Source organism: Geotrypetes seraphini, chromosome 3, assembly GCF_902459505.1.
Source record: "Geotrypetes seraphini chromosome 3, aGeoSer1.1, whole genome shotgun sequence".
NCBI classification, from domain to species: domain Eukaryota; kingdom Metazoa; phylum Chordata; class Amphibia; order Gymnophiona; family Dermophiidae; genus Geotrypetes; species Geotrypetes seraphini.
In genome coordinates, this window is record NC_047086.1 from 212,207,766 (window position 1) to 212,231,055 (window position 23,290).

At 44.2% G+C, this 23,290-nt stretch overlaps 1 protein-coding gene across 1 annotated transcript in view; it reads right to left on the reverse strand.

The window, feature by feature from the left end:
• GLI1 (GLI family zinc finger 1) overlaps window positions 1-12,972 on the reverse strand; it is a 329,009-nt gene extending 316,037 nt beyond the window's left edge. The window contains exon 1 of the mRNA XM_033938485.1: window positions 12,872-12,972. The gene's annotated coding sequence lies outside the window, so the exon portion shown is untranslated. The remainder of the gene's footprint in view (window positions 1-12,871) is intronic.
• Window positions 12,973-23,290: the final 10,318 nt, after the last annotated feature.

Consider the following 23,290-nt stretch of genomic DNA (forward strand, 5'->3'; position numbering starts at 1 on the left):
GGAGAATGAGACGGGGACAAGTTTGTCCCTGTCCCCACGGGAACTCAATTTCCCTGTCCCATCCCCGTGAGTTTTGTCGCTGTCCTTGTCCCTGCCTCATTAGCTCTGCCTTAACCTCACAAGCCTCCAACTCTTATGATTTTAAAGTGTTGGAGGCTTGTGCAGATGAGGATGGAGCTTGCAGGAATGGGGCAGGGAGAGGAAAAGAATTTGCGGGGACAGAAAAATGAATTCCCACGGGGATGGTGAAAAATTTGTCCCCCGTGTCATTCTCTATTGGACACTAGATATAGAAGTTCTGAACTATAAGGAGACATTACAGGAGACGTTAGAGTCAATTAAGACTTTGGGTTACTTAAGTTCTGTAAGTTGGACTTACTTGTTGGAATGGCTCAAAGCAGGGGTGTCACAATCAGTCCTTGAGGGCCGCAATCCAGTCGTGTCTTCAGGATTTTCCTAATGAATATGCATGAGATCTATTTGCATGCACTGGTTTCCTAGAAACATGATGGTAGATAAAGGCCAAATGGCCCATCTAGTCTGTCCATCCGCAGTAACCATTATCTCTTTCTCTCTCATGCATATTAATTGGTGAAATCCTAAAACCCGGCTGGATTGCGGCCCTTGAGGACCGACTTTGACACCAAGGTGTCGAAAAGGAGGGTCTTTAGTTTCCTGGCTTGTGTTCTGGTATATCAACTGAGGAAAACTCAAACATGACAATACTACCAGAAGTGCGTTGCAGTGAAAACATGCAAATACCCTATAGATGGCACCTGATAATCTACCCCCTGTTCTGTTCATCCAAAAGTGGAGTAAGTATATTGAAAAATGTTGATGTGGGAGAGACAAGATGGCGCTATAGCGGACGGATGATCGTAATAGAGCTCCTGCCTGTTGAAAAATTTACCTTGGGTTTTTTGTGGTCAGAAGCATTTTGGCTATGCCGAAGAGAAGGGGCAGGGTGGCAGTTTCAGCCCAACAACCGGAACCTGTCCTAATACAGGAAGGAATTCTTATGGGCTTCCTCTCCTCCTCGCCTTGGGGCGCTCCCGCTTAGCCAAATGTGAAGGAGGCATCGGCTTTGGGAAGCGAGACTTCGCTTAGCCCTGCGGGACCAGCACCTCCCTTGCAGCCAAGAGAGAGGGGAGTACTAGCAGTGACAGTGGCGGCGGTTTCAACGCCGCCGGTGGAACTTTCAGGCTGGCTGGCCCCCCATGAGACTTTGGCTGGAGGAACTTTACCGAGGGAGGATACAGCAGCGCAGAGAGGGATGATGCCAACTATTCAACCCCTCGTCAGACCCGCCGAGATTACCTTGGACTCGATTTGGACTGCACTGGACTCCCTGTACCAGGTATGCCTGGGAACCTTCCCTCTTGTTCAGGAACAAGCTTTAAAGGTGAAAAAGTGTGAAGAGGCATTGAAGACCAAGGGGAGAAATTCAGCAGTTTAGAGACATGAGTGCAAGGTCTTCAAACAACTTGTGGAACTGTGGTTCAAGATAAGTTAGTTTTATTAAGGAAGATGGAAAATTTGGAAACTATACGAAACAACTGAATTTAAGATTGTTGAACTTTACTAAAATGATTACTATGGTACCCAAAGATATATTTTATACATTTTTGAAGGAAGTTCTCCAATACCCTGAAGAAGGTCTCCCTCCTCTACATAAGATTTATTTCCTGCCAGTTTCTCCTAAAAAAACTTTCTACCTCTGAACCAGCAGATTCACTTTCGGTGACTTCTTCTACTCCATTAGATATTTCAAATACAGTGGTGCCTCACACAACGAACTTAATTGGTTCCAGGAGCAAGTTTGTTATGTGAAACGTTCGTTATGTGAAACGCGTTTTCCCATAGGAATACATGTTAAAAAAAATAATTCGTTCTGCAGCATAAAATATGCTAAGATGACATAAAAAAAGATAAATTTTTGGTTATTATTTTTATTTAGATACATCTAAAAACATAATTGTTTTTTAAAACAACACACATTTTTTAAATTTAAAGACAGACTAAGTAGAGTCTAATTTTACAGTGAGAGAGGGCAGAGTCTCAGCGGCAAAAACTGGGACTTAACTGTTCATTTTTTTTTTTTTCTACCGTGTTTCCCCGATGATAAGGCAGGGCCATCAAATAAGACAGCCCCCCCTTTTTAGAAAAAAATGTAAAATAAGGCACCCCCCCGCAAATAAGCCACCCACCGATACCTGCGCTTACCCGAATCGGGTGGTACGGTGGGTGACTCCGTGTGGTCCTTGGCACCCCCGACACGATCGGGGCAAGAGGGAGCTCAAGCCCTCTTGCCCCCCGACTCCCCGACTCGATCGGGGCAAGAGGGAGCCCAAGCCCTCTTGCCCCCCAACTCCCCGACACGATCGGGGCAAGAGGGAGCCCAAGCCCTCTTGCTCCCCCGACTCCCCGACACGATCGGGGCAAGAGGGAGCCCAAGCCCTCTTGCCCCGCCGATTCCCCAACTCCCCGACAATATCGGGCCAGGAGGGAGCCCAAGTCCTCCTGGCCACGGCGACCCCCTAACCCCACCCTGCACTACATTACGGGCAGGAGGGATCCCAGGCCCTCCTGCCCTCGACGCAAACCCCCCCTCCCCCCAACGACCGCCCCCCCAAGAACCTCCGACCGCCCCCCAGCCGACCCGCGACCCCCCTGGCCGACCCCCACGACACCCCCAACCCCCTTCCCCGTACCTTTCTGTAGTTGGCCGGACAGACGGGAGCCAAACCCGCCTGTCCGGCAGGCAGCCAACGACGGAATGAGGCCGGATTGGCCCATCCGTCCCAAAGCTCCGCCTACTGGTGGGGCCTAAGGCGCCTGGGCCAATCAGAATAGGCCCGGGAGCCTTAGGTCCCTCCTGGGGGCAGGGCCTGAGGCACATGGTCGGGTTGGGCCCATGTGCCTCAGGCCCCGCCCCCAGGAGGGACCTAAGGCTCCCGGGCCTATTCTGATTGGCCCAGGCGCCTTAGGCCCCACCAGTAGGCGGAGCTTTGGGACGGATGGGCCAATCCGGCCTCATTCCGTCGTTGGCTGCCTGCCGGACAGGCGGGTTTGGCTCCCGTCTGTCCGGCCAACTACAGAAAGGTACGGGGAAGGGGGTTGGGGGTGTCGTGGGGGTCGGCCAGGGGGGTCGCGGGTCGGCTGGGGGGCGGTCGGAGGTTCTTGGGGGGGGGGCGGTCGTTGGGGGGAGGGGGGGTTTGCGTCGAGGGCAGGATGGCCTGGGATCCCTCCTGCCCGTAATGTAGTGCAGGGTGGGGTTAGGGGGTCGCCGTGGCCAGGAGGACTTGGGCTCCCTCCTGGCCCGATCGTGTCGGGGAGTCGGGGGGGCAAGAGGGCTTGGGCTCCCTCTTGCCCCGATCGTGTCGGGGAGTCGGGGGGGCAAGAGGGCTTGAGCTCCCTCTTGCCCCGATCGTGTCGGGGAGTCGGGGGGGCAAGAGGGCTTGGGCTCCCTCTTGCCCCGATCGTGTCGGGGAGTCGGGGGGGCAAGAGGGCTTGAGCTCCCTCTTGCCCCGATCGTGTCGGGGAGTCGGGGGGGCAAGAGGGCTTGGGCTCCCTCTTGCCCCGATCGTGTCGGGGAGTCGGGGGGGCAAGAGGGCTTGAGCTCCCTCTTGCCCCGATCGTGTCGGGGAGTCGGGGGGGCAAGAGGGCTTGGGCTCCCTCTTGCCCCGATCGTGTCGGGGAGTCGGGGGGGGGGCAAGAGGGAGCCAGGCGGAGAGAGGGCAGTTAAGCGCAGTGCCTGCGCGGAAGGATGCAGCTCGGGCGACTTCGTTGTGTGAAACGAAGTTCGTTGTACGAATCAAGACATAAAGTTCGTTGTGCGCAGCGTTCGCTGTGCGAGGCGTCCGTTATGCGAGGCACCACTGTATACTGGAAAGCTCTCCGGAGGAAGTAGTACTGAGTTCAACCTTATTAGTAACATTTGTATTCCAACAGGACAAGGAAGCACTTCTTCACCTTTTTTTAGGCATAAAGAAGTCTCCTTTCTGAATGGAAAGATCTCAGTTTTTCCAGATGTTTCAAGATCTACACAAGAGAATGACACAGGGAAAAAAATCTGTCCCCATCACTGCCCCGTCCCCGGACCACCGTCCCCTTCACCGCCCCATCTCTGCCACGCCGTCCCCGTCCCTGCAGCATCCATACAAGCCTCGGTACTGCAATATTTAGCTTATTCCTTCCTTATAAATCAAAGTTCTGGCTGCTGAACCAACTCAACTAATATCCTACTTTATCCTAAAGCAAAAAAAGAAAAAGAAATATAATTTTTTTCTACCTTTGTTGTCTGGTTTCTGCTTTCCTCATCTTCTCGTTCAATTCCTTCTATCCACTGTCTCTCTTCTCTCTGCACCTTCCATTTGCTCTGCTACTGTGCCTCACCCTTTCCCCCCAAAAAAAAAAAATTGGTCTGGCACCCATCTTCTTCCCTCCGCTCCCCTCATAGTCTGACATCTCTGTCTTCTTCCCTGCCAGCGTCTTCTCCCCACTCTCTCTTCCCCATTTCCCTTCAACGTCTTCTCCATGTCCTTTCAGCGGCTTCTCCCCACTCTGTCTTCCCCATTTCCCTTCAGCGTATTCTCCCAATCTCTCTTCCTCATTTCCCTTCAGCATCTTCTCCCCACTGTCCTGCCCATGTCCTTTCAGCGTCTTCTCCCCACTCTGTCTTCCCCATTTCCCTTCAGCATTTGTTCATCTCCACCCCACCTTTCTCCCTTTCTCCCTCCCTGCCCCTTACCTTTGTGGCGCTTTCAACCCCCCCCCCCCCTCTGTAGCGAGAACACTTCTTAGCCGCTTCCGCCATGCACCCGCACCCTCCCATCCCCACCCTGGACAACAGGCAGAAGGAGTGTTTCCTGCTTGCAGCGCACAACTGTGCCGACAAACCTCCCTGCCCCAAACCTTCAGTCAGCGATTTCTAAATTGCTTTCCTACAGAGCAGCCGGAGCATTGAAGTTGCATATGGCTGCCGGAAAGGTCGTCTCTGATGCAACTTCTGGTTGCGTCAGAGATGACCTTTATGGCAGCCACACGCAGCTTCAACGCTCCGGCTGCTCGTAGGAAAGCAATTTAAAAATCGCCGGCCACAAACGTAAGGGGCAGGGAGGGAGTAGGGAGATGTTTAGACTCGGCGGCAGTAAGGGAGGAGGGAGTAAGGAGAGAGGCAGTAAGGAGGGAGGAAGCACGATAGGTAACCGCGTACGTTCCCTCCCTTAACTGCAGGGACAAGGCCATTCACCGCTCCACGGGGCGGAAAATGGACTTGTCCCCATAGCCACGGTGAACACAGTTTTTTCCCCACCGTTTTGGCGGGTAACAGCCACCGTGTCATTCTCTAATCTATACAAACAAGAAGGAAAAGATTCCTGGAGATGAAAGAAAATGTGAAAGCATGCCCTCCCAATTACAATTTTTTCTGGAAGGAAAGGGTGTATCACTGTAGGAGATTGAGTAATTAGCTAGTCCACTTAATGAATGGGAGGAGCAATTATTAATCATTTTGGTATAATTGGTTAAATTTTGCTTTGCCTCTGATTTTTGTAATTGTCTCTCCCTTAATGTGGGCTGTGGAAGAGTCTTGAAAATTATCAATTTGTTGTAATGATCTCTAACTTGTTTATTTTATTTTCGTAATGAGATTGGGCTCTTGATTTGTTCAATAATTGTTTTTGTTGAAAAATTAATAAATGATGATAAATAAATTTAAAAAAAATGAAAAATGTTGATGCAGCAGAAGGCACGGCCTGTGCAGTTTGGAAAGTTCAGGCCCCTTTTACTAAAGCTTAGCGCAGGGTTATGGACATTACTGTACACTAAAAACCACATATCCCATAGATATAAGATAGGATGAGCAAAATTTAGCATTGGCACACATTAAGCTTTAATAGAAGAGCCTATTTATGTGCTATAATGTCTTTGGATAATTATTAATTCATCCAAAGTGTAGAGAAACTTTCCCAAAACTTTCTCCTGTAAGCCATCCCTCACCATTATGGATCCCAAACTGGCTTAAAAAAAATTTAAACAGGTACACAGTCCCCCTCTGGAAGAGGAGATTCATTTACCTATACTATGCTACTTACCCTCCGCCTCTCACAACCACACCCCATTTTCTACTTAAAAAACAACAACCCATAAACAAGAATGAAATGACTCAAAGAATGAGAATTATCCCAATCACACAAACCCTGGCGAGATCTCAAATCAAGGAAAACAGAAACCAACTCACAAATGAAGAGTCAGTATTCAGAAGCTGTTTATATTTGGCAAAATAAAGAAAAAAAGGAAGTTCACGCCATTAGGTTATGTGAAATTTGCACTGCAAGGTATTTATTCATAAGGTAAATGATATTCAGTGAAAAACATTTTCTTTTAGAGTTAATAATAAGAACTTGAAGCAGTGTCTCTCAAACCTTTTTAGCTCCAGTACTAAATGGAGCAAATGTTTCTTGTCACATACTAAATGGGTCAAATGTTTTTTTGTGGCACATTATAATTGAAATTATAAAATTGCAAAACCAACATGCTCTGTTCAATTTCACTTCTGTAAAAGGTTGTAAAGGAAATTCCTAAATCACTCTTTAGCATCTCAGGCAGCTTCTCATGAAAAAGAATTTCGATCATTGTTGCTCACAGCTGTTTCTAACAAACATTTTAGAAAACAGCTAAAATCCTATATTTTCTCCAAAGACTAGCTGACTCATTCAAATATACGATTATGTTTAATGTTTATAATCTTTTGTAAACCGCGCACAACTTTTTGGTAACGCGGTCTATAAGTATAATGTTATATTATGTTTATTTAAAGTTGGCCACTGTTGGAAACTGGATACTCGGCTTGATGGACCTTTGGTCTGTCCTAGTATGGCAATTCTTATGTTCTTATGTATGGGTAATTGTAACAGTAGTGAAACTAAAGGGTCCTTTTATTAAGGCGCGCTAACTGATTTAGCGCACGCTAAATGCTAAGGTGTCCATCCCTCCCCTTTAGAATCACTGAGATCTGGAATAACCTCACCTCCCCACTCCGAACCTCAAGCTCCCTCCAACTCTTCCGCAAACACCTAAAAACCTGGCTATTCTCAAAACTGTAACACTTCCCCCCTCTTAGGCCTCTCACCTTCCCCTTTACACCTAACTCTTTAATCTCTCCACTGTAGTTCCTCTCTCATCCTTCTTCCTGTAAACCGTGCCGAGCTCCGCATTCGTGGAGATGGTGCGGTATATAAACCCAAGGTTTAGTTTAGTTTAGTTTAATATAATGGATGCCTTAGCATTTAGTGCACACTAATCTTTAGTGTGCCTTAATAAAAGGACCCCTAAAGTAGATAGAATTACTAATCAATGCGATGGATGTGCTTGTTTTTGAGTGCAAACTAACTCATAACGCGGCTCAATAGTCAACAAGCAAACACGCATTTCATTATCCACCATCTGCAGTCATTCTCTTTTTTTCTCAATTTAATTTCTGTCAGAACTGAAAATCCAAGTTCGCAAAGATAAGAAGATCCAAATGATAACAAAGCCTTGATTGCTTTGTTGCTCAAGTTAGGATAACTACTGCATAAAAAATAACAATAAAATTACTTGCCATTAGTTTTCAAGGACCAATCACGTCAAAGAAGATGCTTGTCTGGGCGGTTGTTATCCTTACGCACACAGATGCTCATTTTTATTTTTTTTTTAATTCTTTATTGATTTTCTAAACTTCAAAAGTGCAATACACAAATATATATCATATAATAAGTTAACAAAAGCACATTCAACTTACAAATATGCATAACCAACCATTTTCTCCCACCCACCCTCCCACCCAATGATAATTCAATAAAACAGAGAAACATAGACTATCCCAATAACCTTACCCTATTCAGATAAAAAATATCCTCCCACCTCAGGTGGACATACTCAAAAGTCAAATTAGGACAGAAATAGCCCCCCCCCCCTTCCTGGATATGTACAAAACTAAACAAAAACTGACTCATAATCAAGGACCTACTATAGTGAATATATGATGTCAACGGCGCCCAAACCAGCTTAAATAAATTACTGTGCACCAAACTATCGGCATTCATTTTTTCACATCTATAGCTGGAGCACAAATTTGCCCACCAGAAAGGAAAATTTAGGCGGTCGTAGTTCTTCCAGGCGCTCATAACGTTGACAGACTCTTGCGGACGCGACGTACATGCCACCTATTCTAGTGTGTACTTATGAAGGGAATTTTAAAAAAATAAAGTAAAATTCTGGACTCTCTCGTGGCACACCCAGAATCTTTTCAGAGGCACACCGCTGTGCCATGGCACACAGTTTGAGAGGCACCGGTCTAGAGAACAACTTTTTTGTTTTTGTTTTACCTCTTCAGTTTCTCAGCGGAAGAGCTGAGAGCAAATGTGGTACATGAATTTAAGCGGGCCTAGGACAAGCACAGAATTCTGGCAGTGGAGGTAAGATAAAGGTGGTGGTGAAAGAGGATGTGCGGTAGGAAGTAAGAAGGGGCAGAAGCTGGATAGACCCGGAGGCTTTTTATGGGCCCACAGTCCCATACCTCCCTGAAAAATTACACTTCCATAATCAGGGGCATCTTTTTACAAGCAGTATTCAGCACATGGAGGGAACGGCTTGTGCTGAACAGCTGCGGTGGTCAAACTCTGGTTAATAAAGTGGTTTTAGGAAGGCAGAAATGGTGATTGATGTCATCATCTTAGGTCTGGGATGCAACCTAGTGGCAGGAGTCTTGTGGTCTCATTAGATGGTCTCCCTCAGGACTTATCTATCCACTTCACACAAACCACTGCCCAGTTCAGCAAGGCTGGCAGTCTCTGGCAGGAAAGAGCCCACCACTGGGCAGAGGGTTTGTTTAATCAACTATAAAACTCACAGAGGGGTAGAGGAAGCTCTTGGTGACAAGAAGTCACAGCTCTTTCTAAAACTACATCATCTCTCTGATTCTTTCTTCTCTTTTAAAGACATACACTGTCTCCCCTATTTTCTCTCTCCAGTTTTGGGTATCTTTCTGTTTGTCTCTTTCTCTCTCTCTCTTTCCACTACTACATGCAATCTGCTTCCCTCATTCTCCTTTTTTTTTTTTAAGTATTTTTCTGCTAAATCTGAAAAACACCAAAGTGAAAACAATTGCTGGATCTCTTAAAAAGGCATAAGATTACTTTCTAATGCACTTGATCCAAACCTCCTAAACTCTTAACTACACTGATAGCAATACATAAATAGAGAAAATAAATTGGTACAAAATTACCTTTTCAACTTGGCCTTGAGACTTTGTTAAAAATAATAAACGAAAAACTGATTCTCGGACCCACAATTAAATCATATCATTTCATTTGTGTACCTAACATTCACAAACATAAGTTACAGCATTAGGGATTTATTATAAGACTACACAAGTGCCTTTCAGTTGGTTAATACTACAGCATTCTGGATGCCTCAGTCTTCATTGCAAATTCAGTGAGTGTCCTTAATACACAGGGTGCTCTGTACTGTATTAGAAATATTATTGCATGAGGGTTCTTCAAAAAGAGTTTCTGCACTTTCATATTTTCACAGAAAATGGGTGCAGGCGGGAGAAGTGGTAAGAGGGCGTGTCATAGAATGTCATGTGACTAGTCATGCAAAACAAGGAGATTTTGTGGAAAAGTGTTGGAAGAAGAAAAAAAAGAAGCGTTTGGAAGAAAAAAAAAATGCAGAAACTTTTTGAAGATCCCTCGTACTTTTATAGCATCTTTTCATGGTCCAATACAAAGTTACTAATTGCTTAGTTATAATAAATCCATGTCCCAAAGTTTATAAGCTACCGATAAGTGAAAATCTGAGGCAACGGGCAACAAAGCGATTTGTTCATGATTACTGGAAAAAGATTTGAACTCTGATCTTCCTAGACCTCAGCCCATTTCTCTACTCGCTAGGCCATGCCCCAATCATGCAAAATAACAGCACATACAAACAACTGAATTTATAATTACATCCATAAGGCCTAAAAGCTGCACATGGAAAGTTCTTACTATGCCTCCCTACTATATTTTTGGGTCCCAATTTGAAAAGCACTTTTCCAAAACTTAGTCCATTTGTTGTCAGTTTTGAGTTAAATGCTCTTAATTTGGCCATGTAAAATGTGTGTTATTTTATCAGGGTTTGACTAACGGCTCACAGCTGCCCCACAGCAGAGTGAGAACCAAGTAAAATAAACTACCAGTTAGTCTCTATTTTCTTAGTTTACCAGACCTATCTGTCTCGCATCTTTAATGCAAAGTAACAACTGTTTCCACCTCACACAGGCCTCAAACTGAATGCATTTCTGAACCACGGCAATGACCAAATAACATACCGTATCTATTTTTTTTCTCATGCTGTGAAGAAACTTTATACGTTCTGATTTTTGCACACCTATGAATTTTGAAGAAAGGCGACTGAAAGTCAGCGATTTCGGTGAAAGCTTTGGCAAGGCTGCAAGAAAAAGGATGCAATGCAGCTAAATTAGCTATGGCCTGAAAATCTGTATCCCAGCACATACTGTAAATACATTTGCTGGAATCTCCTCTGATGTTTTCACCCACCCCCCAATAACCTTTGAGATGAGTCAGCCCCTTCCACTGTAAAAGCAAACTCCAAGTACACTCAAGTGTTTCACAAACCATTTGTGTTGAAATGCACTTAAATATGGTGCTAGGTATCCTTGACAGCAGCCCCTTGATCCTCATTTTGAGCCTATCATAGAGCACCAAGCCTTCCTCTAGGCCAGGGGTGTCAAAGTCCCTCCTCGAGGGCCGCAATCCAGTCAGGTTTTCAGGATTTCCCCAATGAATATGCATGAGATCTGTTTGCATGCACTGCTTTCATTGTATGTTAATAGATCTCATGCATATTCATTGGGGGAATCCCGAAAACCCGACTGGATTGCGGCCCTCCAGGAGGGACTTTGACACCCCTGCTCTAGGCTCAAGGCTCAAGAAGTGATTCCGGAAGAAAAACAGTTTCACCTGGCAAGGACTACTGAGAAAATGACTTTTCTTTTTCTCTCATTTTTGGGCATCTGTAGCATTCTGTTATAGTGCTATGCATCAGAAAAGGTGGTGGGATTCAAACTTGGCCGTTTCACTTGCCAAACATGAATTATAGAGTTCTAGCATGTAGTAGTCGTGAAAAGAATCCCCCCAACCCAGAACTGGCTATAGGTTACGTCCCCTGAGATTTAAAGGCCACACAGGCCCCCTGAAACCATGTTGAAAGTTTATGCAGAATTTTGTTTCTATTGACCCTTTAAAAGGAACCACACATTAGCTAGAGAAACTCCACACTAATAAACAGACATATTTTTCGACCTCTTGGGATCCAATCCCTTCTAAGAGACTCTGTGTTAATATTTTTTTTTTAAACCAGAAGCCATCATCCAGGGTGAGGGATTTCATTTAGGGGAAGATAGTGGGTAGGGGATGGGGGTTGTAGATAAGATTGAATTAATTCATATGGAAATTAAATTTGTATGAAATATTATTGTGATTCTTATTGTATTGAATGTATTTTTGTACTGATAAAAATTGTTATACATAAAACCAGAAGCCAGTAAGATCAAGCATCAAGGAACCCAATGAGAGAGAGAGAGAAAAAAAAGTGCACATGTACCTTCACAACCCTTCTGCTAATATATCACCAAGGGGACATAGAGAAAGTGATAAATGGGAAATCACTGATCGGATAGCTGCCACCAATGCAAAGAAAACAACAGCCAAACAGCCTGTAAACTTTACAGAAACCCCCAGGAAAACAAAAGCAGCTGTTCCATCTCACTGAGCCTCAAGTAAGCAAGCGAGGAGGGCGGTCTGCTGCGAATGCCACACAGGTGACGAGACGTGTTCCTTGGAGGAGGGGGACGTCCCTTTAGATATACATTTGTAATATTTATTATTTCTTTAAAAAGGACCTTTTAGGTGTGGGGGGGAGGGGTACATGATATGTTAATCTCCATATCATCTCACAATACTCGTCCTGAGCCCCCAAATCCCTGCTAATGGCCTTGTTTCTGCTCTCACTCCACCGCATCACTCACGGGTGAGGGCGGCAAGAATGCACGCTCGGCATTAGAAAACAAACCACGCACATTTCCAGCGCGTCGCTTTCCACGCGGGACTAGGGGGGGGGGGAGGGCGTTTAAGTAAATAAGGCGCTCTCACGAGAGCGACCCTGCTGAAGTGAAAGAAGCGGCGTGGGGGGCAAATCCATAGAAAACGGGCATGCACGATTGGGGAAAGAAAAAAAAAAGTTATTGTAGCCCTCTTGCTGCTTTAATAAAAACCAGAAAGAGGCCAGATGCGTTCACGGGGAGATCCCCCTCCCCCATTCCTTATTTCCACGACACAGCCGGTCCCCGTGATTGCAATCATTTTGGATACACGTGGTGGGGGGGGGGAGGTAAAAAAAAATAGGGCAGACTACCTGTCGCTTCTCTTCTTATTTCATTCGGGAATTAGGAGATTTCGCTCCTCGGGGCTCACGAGTTACCCCCCCCCCCCCTAACTCCAGACTTTGGGGCTGCACAACTCCCGCAGGCAAAGCTTTCATTCAAGCAACAAAGTGGGTTTTGGGGTGTTTTTTTTTTAAACTCTGCGCGACTAAGGCGCTTACGGAGTGCAAAAACTTTGGTTTGAGAGATGGGTATGTTATGTGCCCCCCTCTCCCCCTTTAACTTCATTTTCAACAGAAGCATTTCAAATAAATACAGGCTTTAAAGAGGGGGGGGGGCGTCTCCTCGAAGTCTATCTCTATGCGATTAACCAAAAATTATCTCCTTTCCAATAAACTATATTTAACTTGCAGAGCTATTAAGAAAATAAAAAGTTTAGCCTACCTTTTTTTTCTACATAAGTCTGAAGAGCGAGAAGTCAGATTAATCTTATGTGGATCCCTACTAAGTTTTCTCTCTGGTCCTTTGGGAGACTTGACAGCTAGGTAAAGAAAATCCAGTTTTTCTGTATTTAAAAAGCTGTAATATCCACTGAAAAGTTTTGGTAAGTCTTCTTTGCTTTTATCTTCTCGAATCTTGAGACATTTTTTTCTCCGATTTCAAATGCCATTTGCAAAAAAAAAAAAAAAAAAAAAGTTCTTATACGTAGGTTTTTTTTTTTTCGCTTTTAATGCAGAGCAAAGCCTGAGTTATAAATATTCCATTCTCGGATTCCAGCAGACTTGGACCACCCTGAAGCAGGAAGATGTTTTCCTTACAAACTTTCTCGCTGCCTTCATTCTCCTTAAACACGGGGGATTGTCTTCATTTTCTCCATTCTTGGACATAAGATTTAGGGATTTTGCTAAACAGTGAGGAGAAGTTTTTTATTTCATTATTTTTTTGTCCTTTTCCCTTTTAGAATCGTGTATATGTGTTTCAAAGTATTTTGAAGTTGAAGCCGGAGTAGCAACAGAGCTCATTCCGTGTGTGTGGTTGGGATGCGAGAGCCCCAGAGGCACAGCGTGTGCTGTCTACCCGATTGCAGAGGCGCCTGCAAAACACGGAGTGGATCATACCCTGAAATGGGAGCTGGTAGCAAAAGGTTGTACCTGGTCTTCAAGGGTCAAAAGTAATAATCTGGATGTACAACAGGACTTTCGGTACAAAGGAACCACCTCCATTCTTACAGGAATATTAGGGGGGTGGGGGGCAGAAATTACTTCATTTGAGCAGAAGTCCTGGCAGCAGATTTTGGGCAGCTAACTGGCATGCTGGTTTTTTGAAGCTGGAAAGTAAAACATTCCTATTTCTCATTTTGCAGTTTAAGGGAGACATAGGGAGATAAAGCGATTCTCTAAGGTCATAAGGTCAGGAAATACTGTGACTTGTCTACTGTCTCAGACTCCATGAGGCTGAAATATTAACCATGGATGAAGAAACTGAGGCGGCCCTCAGACTCAGAAAATAATTTATTTATTTTTCCCTAAGAACTTTTGTTTTCCCATGGATTTGGTTCTCTGTACTCGGTTAAAGAATTCTAGTTTCCTCTATTGGGGAGAACTTCCCTAGCTGTGGCTCTGCATGATAAACAGACAGGACTTCAAGGAGTAAAGTTGAGCCAAAACTTAAATATTACAGTAATTTTACTGTCCAATGAACTGAACTTTTCCCTCCTAGCGGATGACGACAGACATAGACGTGCTTGAAAAGCTAAACTCTCCCAGGCATTATGTTTTGGGGGTACTGCCTAGAATGCAGTTCCAGTTCCATCACTTCTTATCAGACTCCAGAGCAAACGGGGGAGTTCTGCTATGGTCCCTCTCTTCAAGGCAGTCTGCAGGAGCAGTGGAGCCTAGAGCAGAGAAGTCTCTCTATTCCCTAATCTAGCCCTTTCTGGTCCTTGTCTTAACAGCTCTGGGCTGAGAAATCATGCTCTTTCTTGGAACCCTGCATGCTTGATTCTCAATCCAGCCACTAAATAATGGCCATGACTCCCTTTCTCACCCCCCCCCCCATCCAGGGGCTATGACTGCTGCCTCCACCACAACCCAGCTGATGTGCGGAATGGAATACTTGTTGCAGGAACTGAAATAGGAACTATGAGAACTTCCATATTGCAATAAACAGCACTTAATCCAATGATCCAGCCCAAGGACTAATTTTACTTAAAGTACAGATATAATATTCATGCTATATGAAAATTGTGCCTTTACAAATTGATATCAACACCTAAAATAAGTCACATTGGTTCTATTATTTCTACATGTAGTTATAGCTTCGCATTCCCATCTAAGAGTGACAATATTCTCAGCCATATTAAAATGCAACTGAAGTACCAGCACTGACTTCGCAGTGCCCAGAGCAATGGAGCATTTTTAAAGATTGTAAAGGGGTGGAAAAAAAATGAAAACAAAACAGCCTACGCTGACCTCAACAAGTTGTCAGTTTTCAAATCTCCTGTGAACTGTTATGAGGTCAGGACGTGGGCGTGGAAGCATCAGTGATTTGGTTTTAAAGTTTCTATTAATTTTTTTCCCCCCCTTTGTTTGAAAGGAAAACAAGAGAGAGTACGGAGGAATCTCTTCCAAGTTGTGTTGGTTCCGTATTAAGGCCAGAGATACAAGTCGCAATAAATTTTGTACAAAAAAAGAGCTTTGAGGAAAGTGCCTTGCATGGCCACACCTTCTGCTGCACAGAGGGCAGACGGTGCTGCCAGTGCCAGCTATCATGCCTGAACATGATTATTTTTTCTATTTTGTAAATGTTTAAAAATTTTCAGCAGACCGTGCAGATTGTGTGTGTGTGTGTCTATGTTTTGCTTAAGGCTGCAGGACCTTGTAAAAAGGAAGACCTAGAGCAAAAATTTCAGCAGTATGGAATTAGTACATCCTTCTGTGTACCTTCAGACATTACACTTGCGACATACAGCTGTATTAATTGGGATTAAGGGCTCCTTTTACAAAACTGCGGTAAAAAGAGCCCTTAGTGTGCCCTTATATGGGTTTATCCCACACGCTAAGACTGTTCTGGCTGCAGATGGAAAAAGGATGATTTTCTGTTCTGCGAATTAACAGCCATGCGCTAATGTCGCCATTAGCATGAGGTCATTAACAAAAATTAGCGTATGAGCCCTTACCGCCACCTAGTTTTTACACAGTAAGGTCTCATGTGCTAAACCCATATTAATCAATGTAGAGGCACTAACTGATGTGTACTTTCATGTTCACTCTCCATTCCCTCGGACGTTGCCCTCGCTCTAAGATAATTTTTTTTGCATGTGGTATGTACAAACACATTGGGATTTTACCTCAGGATGCCTCAGCGTACACCATGGTAAACCCTTTTAAGCTGTAGTAAATAGTGCTGCCTGAGTCCGAGAAAGTTTTTTCGATTCAATTCACTTTTCCTGCCCAATTGGATGGTTTTTTCCAAATGTCCTGGCAGCTGTATTTTATAGTCTTTCCACTCATCCCACCCCTTTTTGCCTTCTCTAACCCCATGCCGGCGCTGTGGTATAAAAATAAAAAATACTTTTCCTCTCTCAGTTAGGTCCTGGCTTACGCTCGCTGTCTAACACCAGCTTTGGCAGGATACATATTTCAAATCTTACATATTGTAATCACTAAATAGGAAATAAAATTATTTTTTCTACCTTCCACTGTCCTAGCCAACATTTGTTTCTTTCCCACTATCTACCATCTCTCTCTCTGTGCCTTGTGCCCTGGGTCAAACCTCTCTATTCCTCTCCATGCAGTATTTCTCCTTTCCTTCCCTCCATTATCATGTATAACATTTCTTTCTCGCTCCCCATATAACATCTCTGCCTGCCCTCCCCTTTGTCCAACATCTCTCCCTCTCTCTTATCCATGCATGTCTCCCTTCCCTCCACCATATGAAAGATTTCTCCCTCTCACCCCTTTTCTACCTCTTTGTTTCATCTCTCCCTTCCTCACCTCCACTTCACAATTCTTCCTCTCTCCTTTCTTCCACCATGTGCAGCAACTTTCCTCCCCTCCCACCCCCTGTGAAGCAGCTTTCCAGCCCTCCCTCCCATCCCCCTGTGCAGCAGCACCCCACTGATCCTCTCACTGTGAAACCTGACATACTGTATATACTGGAATATAAGCCAAGATTTTTGGGCCCCAAAAATGAGGGTTTCGGCTTATAGTCAGGCCCCCCTTCCGGACCTATTGCAGGCCTCCACAGGGCCTGCCTCAAGACCCATCTTGCGCCCCAGCTGAATCCAACACCCCCCCCCCACCCTGCCTCCCCTGCATGCCCCCTGACTCCTCAGCAGCCTCGTCATGGGCAGGACAGGAGGAATCCCTTCTGCCTCCTATGCCTGCTAAAATTGTGGAGGCCTGCAAGGCATCGGAAGGGAGGTAGGTGGTACAGGGCAGTGAGGGAGGGAGGTCAGGGGGTTGGGTGCAGAGACTGGCGGAGTGAGGGGTGCTAGATGCAAAGCCTGGCAGGGAATGAGGGAAGCTGGGTGCAGAGCCGGGTAGGGAGGGAAGGGGGCTGGGTGCAGAGCCTGGCAGAGGAGGGAGGGGGCACTGGGTGCAGATCCTGGCATGGCACTTGAATATCAAGCCCCCACCCCGTCTTATATTTGTCAATCACTTCAGTTCAATGGCAGATTTCCCTTACCATTGAGTAAGGAAAAGAGTTAACTTTCATTCATGGGTGGCCAAATGTAAGATACCACAGGGATCTCCTTTCTCTCCAACAATGTTCAGTGTTTATATGACTTTCTTTGGTAAAGGGTTGTAGGAGTTGGGTGTGACTTTTTATTTTACTGCTGATATTTTGTTATTCTTCCCTGTTCCAGGGGATGAGAACTAAATCAATGAGCTGCAGAATAAATTATTCTGATTTGGTTCTCATCCCCTGGAACAGGGAGGAATAACAAAATATCAGCAGTAGAATAAAAACTCACACCCAACTCCTACAACCCTTTACCAAATGAAGTCATAAATGGGCACTGACCCTTAAGCCTTGCATTGAAGAATGCTAGTGCAGAAGGACTGAGGTTGAGATAGTCACTAAAGAATGACAGTCTTTGGTATCCAGAGCAGATATTGTGATGTCATAATGCCTCATTCCACCAATGCCAACCTCATCAGTGATGTCACAATGGCTTCATTGTCCTATTCTTGGCTCACTTAAGAATCGGAGTATGAATGGGCATAGCCACTGACCCTCAAGCCTTGCATTGAAGAATGCTAGTGTAGAAGGACTGAGGTTGAGATAAACACTAAAGAATGACATGGGATGGTTACCCACATTTCCCTCTGGGGACAAGGACAGTGACAAATTCTGTCACCGTGTTATTCTCTGTGCAAAACTAATGCTTTAATTTGATGCTGAACTGGACCAGATTGCATAAGGTAATTTTGAATACTGGAAAAACTAATCTTTGGTCAAGTAACCTTTTAGTGCCAAAGGTTTTAGTGCCAAAGGTGACAGTATTTGGTACAAGAGGGTGTTGAAAAGTTCTCAGTCCAACCAACCAACTTCATAAATTTTGAACATTAGTTTGCCACTGTAGCTGAAAAGAATGTTATCTTATTTCATTAAGTGCCAATTTGCAGAAGCAAAATTTTCTGTTTTTGACATTGTTTCAGATCATTGATTGAACCATATCTAAGTCATTCTCTTTTTGGTTGGACTGAGAACTTTTCAGCACCCCCTTGTATACTTGTGTAATCAGAATCTTCTTTGACAATTTTAGGGATGGTATTGAACTCTGCTTTAACTATGGAGGAACACATTAATACCACCAGGTAACAATGGGTTCCAGAGGCAAAAAATGGAGTTTTTGCATAAAAGTTAGATGTTAAATACTGGACCTGATTCTATGTATATTATTTTGAGGCAGTTCAATGGTCTTTTAACTTTGTATGACATTTTAGAATAAAGACATTTTTGAGGAAAAGAACACAGAGAAAAAAATGGTAGAACATAAATGAGACTCTTTAACACTACAGTGGAAATGGTTACAAGGCTCATCACTGGGTGTTACATACTGATAGCAGAAGATTTATTTTATTTTATTTATTTCTTCCATTGGTGCATCGCACATATCTATACAAGCTCTTGGCGACATTACAGAGGAAGGGGTTAGAAGAGGGTAGGGAGGACAATGGTGGGCAGGAAGATACAGAAGGAGAAGAGGATACAAGTGATTAGGTGTCAAATAGATGAGTTTTCAGTTTCTTCCGGAATTTGGTGTGGTTAGGTTCCGTCCTGGTCATTTCAGTAAGATCATTCCAAGTTTTTACGCCTAGAAAGGTGAGCATGGAGTGGAAAACACATTTGTATTGTAGATTTTTTTTATGGAAGGGAGATTTAGAAGTATTCTGTTCAGGGTTCTGCGGAAAGTAGACCATGCCTTGGAGAAGAGCTGGATGAGAGCAGCTGCGGAGTTTCTGTAAAGTATACGGTGAATGATGCATGAAGTTTTGAAGGTTATTCGTGACGGGATGGGTAGCCAGTGCAGTTGCCTGATGAAGCCTGTAATCGAGATCTGCATACAGAAAGACAAAATAAGTTATGTAATATGTATCATCTACTGGAGTCTGTGTAAACCAGTGGTCTCCAAGCGCTTGTCATGTAAAGGGCCGCAGTGTGAATACAAGAAACCGCTGAGGGCCACCGAAAGATTTCAAGCTCACACATACCACTAATTTTGTAAACCTCCTTGACCTGCTTGTTCCGACTGGGAATTAAACATTAAAAATCAATACTACGTAATATTGATTTTACAACACTTCAATGATATATTTTAAAAATTCACTTTATTTTGGATTGTCAGCAGTAAGAAATTCCATAAATGAAGGCACACTTAAGAGATTGTTTGCAGTTACTGTATCAAGTGGGCAAGATTTAAATTGACACATTTTACAAGATTTGAAGAGCATTTCAGTCAACTGCTTGAAGGCCGCAATGGAGGACTTCAGAGGCCACTCATTGGAGACCACTGGTGTAAACACCATAATATTACCGTACCTTGAAAAACAATGGAATCACGACTTGAGACAGAATGGTAGACAATAACGTTTTTTCACTGCTACTACTACTATTTATCACTTATATAGTGCTGAAAGGCATACCTAGCGCTGTACATTTTGACAGTTAATAGACGGTCCCTGCTCAGCTTACAATCTAACTTGGACACCTGGGACTTATTCCCATTGATAACAAATTTACTTCAAGAAAAAACTGATGTAATGGTAGAGAAAACCAGGAGCAGCATTGCTAATAGAAGCGTTAATACGGAGAAAAGATCATAAGGTAACAATAAAGAAAATCAGAAACAAAGGAAATGTCAGAAAAATACAGAGATTGTTTCAACTGGATTGGGTGCTACTGGCTTGATTATAAAGAACTTCCAACTGCCTCTTGATATGTTGCCTGTAAACTAAACTAAACCTTAGGTTTGTATACCGCACCATCTCCACAAGCGTAGAGCTCGGCACGGTTTACAGGGTTAGGTTGAAAAGGAGCTACAATGAAGGGTTATAGGAAAGGAGCTAGGAAGATAAAGAAGGTCAGGGTACCAAAGAGCGGGAGGTGTTAGATTTTTGAAAAGAGCCAAGTTTTCAGGTGTTTGCGGAAGGATTGGAGGGAGCTTGAAATTCTGAGCGGGGATGTGAGGTTGTTCCAGTTCTGTGGTTCTAAAGGGGAGGGATGTTCCTAGTTTTCCTACGCGGGAATGATAGTTTCAGTTTTTGGGAGGATCTAGTGGAATTAGGGTTAGAGGAGTTCCAGAAGAGTGGGATAACGGGAGGGAGGATGCTATGTAGGATCTTGAAAGCTAAACAGGCACATTTAAAGAGGACTCTGGAGTGAACTGGGAGCCAGTGAAGTTTGGACAGGAGTGGGGAGACATGGTCGAACTTGCCTTTAGCGAAAATAAGCTTGGCTGCGGCGTTCTGGATTAGCTGAAGTCTATGGAGTTTATTTTTAGTTAGGCTTAAATAGATGGAGTTGCAATAATCCAGTCTAGAGAGGATGGTGGATTGAACAAGGAAGACGAAGTGAGAATGATGAAAGTACGATCTCACTTTCCTCAGCATATGAAGACTAAAGAAGCATTTTTTTACCAAGAAGTTGAGGTGGTCATTGAAGGAGAGAGAGGAGTCTATGATGATGCCAAGGACTTTGCTTGAAAACTCAAGCTGAAGAGTGGAGCCAGAAGATAATTGGATGGAGGTGGGTAAATGACCTAATATTGGGCTGAGCCAAAGTAGTTTTGTTTTGGACTCGTTCAATTTCATTTGTACAGAATGTGGCCAGGATTGAAGGTTCATTATACATGCGGATATGTTCTCAGCGAGGTTAGTGAGGTTCGAGTCGGTCTCCAGGAGGATGAGGATATCGTCAGCATAGGTGTAGAGAGTTTCCAGGGGGGATAGATGAAGGAGTTTCAAAGAGGACATGTAAATATTGAAGAGGATAGGAGAGAGGGATGAGCCTTGCGAGACTCCACATATCGGCTTCTAGGGAGGGGATGAGGTACCGTTTATGTTAACGGTGTAGGAGCGTAAGCGTAGGAATTTCGAGAACCAGTCTAGGACTCTGGAACTTATGCCTATTTCAGAGAGTTGGAAGATTAGGATATCATGATGGACGACGTCGATTCCACTTCATATATTCCATATAGGATGTACTGGCATCATTCTGGTTCATCAGTGTGGTTATTCCTTCCCTTTTTGGCTGGTCTGGTTTTTCCTACAGGAGCATTTTGGTTCCTTTTGGGTTTTGGCCTATACATATGACACCTTATAAACTCCAGAAGAAGGCTCTCTGGGCTAGGGTTACCATATGGCTCCAGAAAAAGGAAGACGGATTGAGACATCCGGGTTGTACTTCCATTGGTTTCAATCGAAGTAAAGCTATGATGTCTCTATCTGTCCTCCTTACTTCCATTGCTTTCAGTAGAAGTAAAATCCGGATGTCTCAATCCATTCTTTTTTTCTGGAACCATAGGATAACCCTCTATCTGGCACAATGCAAATAAGAGTGTTAGCAGGAAATCTGAGATTGATATCACATCTCAGCATGCCCTGGCTTATACGTGAGGCTCAGAGCTTGGGGAGGGGAGGGGGAGAGGGATTGGGACTTGTATGCTGCCTTAATGTGGTTTTACAACCACATTCAAGGTGGTTTACATGCAGATACTTCAAGCATTTTCCCTTTCTGGCCTGGTGGGCTTACAATCTATCTGATGTACCTGAGGCAGTAGAGGATTGGGTGACTTGCCAGGGGTCACAGGAGCAGCATAGGGCTCTAACCGCTGTGCCACACTCTCCTTCCTCCTCCCTTAGCCCAGTTGGAGATTCTACCTCCCAGAAAACAGTGCGGTTCATTTCTTTCATGGTACAGTGTTCCCCGGGTCATTCGCGGTATTTTCCGACTGCGAACCACCAACCAGGAGAGGACAGCTGGAGAGGCAGGAGAGAGCAGCCGGAGCACTAGCGAGTGTAGGAAATCATTCGCTATATGCTCCAACCACTTCTTCCTGTACTAAAGTCGGGCCTCACCAATCAGAAGGCCTGACTTTAGTGCAGGAAGAGGCGGTCGGCGCATACAGCAAGTGATTTCCTTCACTCACCAGCACTCCGGCTGCTCTCTCCAGTCTCCCCCCCCCCCCCCCCGAAAAACCATATTTGCAGTTTTTCATGATTCACGGGGGTTCCTGGAATGGAACCCCCGGGAATATCAGGGGAGTACTGTATACACAAAATAAACCCACCGAGAAGAACTGTTATAGGGGAAAGCACCCTCCAGGGAATCAAGACAAGGTTAGACACGTTCCTGCTGAACCAGAACGTACGTAAATAAAGCTAGACTCAAATAGGGCACTGGTTTTTGACCTAAGGGCTGCCGTGTGAGTGGAATGCTGGGCACGATGGACCTCTGGTCTGACCCAGCAGCGGCAATTCTTATGTTCTTATGTACTCCAACAGGAAACAGCTCACAGAAGCACATTATAGCACGACGAAAGAGGCCAGGGTAAATGTGGCCAAAAATTTTTAAAAGGTCTCTTCAATTTCCATTGCAGCTCTATGTGACTCTGGGTAAGTCACTGAATCCTCCATTGCTCCAAGTACAAAACAAAACAACATCCATTAGTGACGGGGGAAAAAAAAGTACCTGAACACAAAATATGTAAACCACTTTGATTGTACCACAGAAAGGTGGTATAATCAAGAGGCTTATTTTCAAAAAAGAAAAATGTCCAAAAAGTGGCATAAAGGGCACGTAGAAGTTTTTCTTTTTGTATAAAATCTTTATTAAATTTTCCAACTACAATTGTGCATACAAATAATTCATGTAACATATAATATTACAAGAAAAGCACAATAAACTTACATATAGTAATAAGCAATTATTTTCCCCCACCCTCCCACCTATTAATCAAGAAAATAAATACCACGCCCTCCCTAGCAGTTTTTCTTGACAAACCCTTCCAATTTGTTATTTTTGAAACCCATTTTGTAGATGGATTTCTATGGTGATTGTCTGCAGCGCATCTAAATCTGAAGGAGGGTGTTGTAGGCATGGCTTGGACGGGACTAGGATTGGCTTACTATTTGGATGGTTTTCTACAATAAACATTTCAGAAAATGTCAAGGGCACAATTTGGATGTTTGGGGCTAGACCTGTTTTAACAATGAATAAGTATCCAAAAGGTGCCCAAACTGACCAGATAACCATTTTATGGCCCCAAAATCTCGGCTTATAATTGAGTATATACAGTATGTGTAGGCCAAACTTTAATGAATAGCTGTGAAAATCCTGTTCTAGAGGCCTGGC